We start from the raw sequence: 2,827 nt of genomic DNA, 5'->3' as shown, positions 1-2,827 counted from the left end.
ATTTTTCCTTGAAAAGGAAAGGGTGATGCAGCAAAGTAGCGTAAGTATTTTCCTCAGTTTTTCAGAACCAGGGTATCAATCCAGTAGGAGGCTACACGCAAATCCATCGTACCTGCACAAACAAATAAGAACCTTGCAACCAACGCGATAAAGGGGTTGTCAATCCCTTCACGGCCACTTGCAAAAGTGAGATCTGATAGAGATGATAAGATAAATATTTTTGGTGTTTTTGTTGTGTAGATTGAAAAGTAAAGATTGCAAAATAAAATAGATCGGAAACTTATAGGATGCAAGATAGACCCGGGGGTCATAGGTTTCACTAGTGGCTTCTCTCAATATAGCATAAGTATTACGGTGGGTGAACAAATTACTGTCGAGCAACTGATAGAAAAGTGCATAGTTATGAGAATATCTAGGCATGATCATGAATATAGGCATCACGTCCGCGACTAGTAGACCGAAACGATTCTGCATCTACTACTATTACTCCACACATCGACCGCTATCCAGCATGCATCTAGAGTATTAAGTTCATAAGAACAGAGTAACGCATTAGGCAAGATGACATGATGTAGAGGGATAAACTCAAGCAATATGATATAAACCCCATCTTTTTATCCTCGATGGCAACAATACAATACGTGTCGGTTCCCTTTCTGTCACTGGGATCGAACACCGCAAGATTGAACCCAAAGCTAAGCACTTCTCCCATTGCAAGAAAGATCAATCTAGTAGGCCAAACCAAACTGATAATTCGAAGAGACTTGCAAAAATAACAAATCATACATAAAAGAATCCAGAGGAGGTTCAAATATTGTTCATAGATAATCTTGATCATAAACCCACAATCATCGGATCTCGACAAACACACCGCAAAAAGAATTACATCGAATAGATCTCCAAGAGAATCGAGGAGAACTTTATATTGAGATCCAAAGAGAGAGAAGAAGCCATCTAGCTAATAACTATGGACCCGAAGGTCTGAGATAAACTACTCACACATCATCGGAGAGGCTATGGTGTTGATGTAGAAGCCCTCCGTGATCGATTCCCCCTCCGGTGGAGCGCCGGAAAAGGCCCCAAGATGGGATCTCACGGGTACATAAGGTTGCGGCGGTGGAAATAGGGTTTTGTGGTGCTCTCGGATGTTTTCGGGGTATATGAGTATATATAGGCGAAAGAAGTCGGTTGGGGGAGCCACGAGGGTGGGGGCGCGCCTCCCTGCCTCGTGGCCACCTCGTCGCTTCCTTGACGTCCACTCCAAGTCTCCTGGATTGCGTTTGTTCCAAAAATAACTCTCCTGAAGGTTTCATTCCGTTTGGATTCCGTTTGATATTCCTTTTCTGCGAAACACTGAAATAGGCAAAAACCAGCAATTTGGACTGGGCCTCCGGTTAGTAGGTTAGTCCCAAAAATAATATAAAAGTGTATAATAAAGCCCATTAAACATCCAAAATAGATAATATAATAGCATGGAACAATAAAAAATTATAGATACATTGGAGACGTATCACCTCCAGAGCCCCGGGAACTGAAGTTGTCCGCCTCCACTTCGCCGCTAAGCGAATAATCGGCCGCCGATGTTGAGCCCACCAAGCTTGGCCTCGATGGGAGGGGTGGAGCGGTGGCCTTTCTGGGACCAGAGTGGCGGCGACCTACCGTGCACTACTCTTCCACGCCGCCGGCGGTGCTCGCGGATGTGTCGGCTTCTTCGTGGTCGTGGCGGCGGGACGCAACCTCGGCGTTATCCTCATCCTCCTCTTCATCGGTCTCGCTGAGCACAGCCTCGCCCCCTCGTTGTCGCACTCCTTGCCCGCGGCCGCCACCTGCACCACCCATTGGCGGTACCACCAGCGGGCGAGGCGGATCTCATGGGCGGAGTGGCAGGACCCGAGCAGCGCCTCCTGCTCCGCCATGTCTGCGTCCGGCACGACCGCCCTACCGGCGGTGAGCTGCTCCTCCGCCTGCAGATGCTCCTAGAGGAGGTGGTGGTTGTAGGCGACGTCAGCCCGCGCCTTCTGGAACTGCTCCTCCCGCTCATGTTGCACCATGTCCATGTAATGGGCACAAGCCTCACTGATGGTCATGGTGCAATGCACCGGCGAGGGTGGCACAGAGGAGGAGGAGGATGTTGTCACCTTGTCGTCGGCACCGTCCTCCATTCAGACGTCATCTTTCTCTGGCTGCCAGCCGGCCAGCCAGCCAGCAGCAATGGTGGTCGTTTCCTTCTTCTAGTCCGGCGTCAGCCCATCCCAGAGTGCTTTGGCTGGGTAGGAATCCATGGCGGGAGTGGTGTGGAGAGGGATCGGAGGCAGGATGATAGCGGCTATGGCCGGGGCAGAGATTTATATAGCAATGTCGAGCAGCGGTAGAATAGACAGGTGGCGCCAGAGGAGATGCCATCAATGTGGGCGACAGACGGATGGACGGGCGGCAGTCGTGTCGTTTCAACGCGCCGCAGTCGCCTGCAACGGGAAGCGGCGCAGACGGCGTTATCTCGGCCGGCGCTAGTGAGCGGTCGCATCCGCTCTGGCCGAGCATTAATGCAGCCAGTGATGCTCAGGAATGACGCTGACCATTTTAGGCGGGAAGCATGTGCGGGGTGGAGGAGGGGCTTTGGTGGGCCAGGCGGTTAGAAGCGGGCTTGGGAGCGGTACGGACTCCCGCAAAGCCCCCACGATTTGTCTCCAGTTTGCATGAGAAATCGGGTCCGGACCGTCCTGCAGACCGATACAGGACCTTGTTGGATGACTTCCATGGTCCGAACGCATGCGGGAGGTTTGCGCGTCGGAGTTGGAAATGCCCTTAGTGAGTCTTTAATTGGTCG

Source organism: Triticum aestivum, chromosome 2D (assembly GCF_018294505.1).
Source record: "Triticum aestivum cultivar Chinese Spring chromosome 2D, IWGSC CS RefSeq v2.1, whole genome shotgun sequence".
Taxonomy (NCBI): Eukaryota; Viridiplantae; Streptophyta; class Magnoliopsida; order Poales; family Poaceae; genus Triticum; species Triticum aestivum.
The sequence above is the reverse complement of the archived record's forward strand: the minus strand, read 5'-3'. Positions refer to the sequence as shown.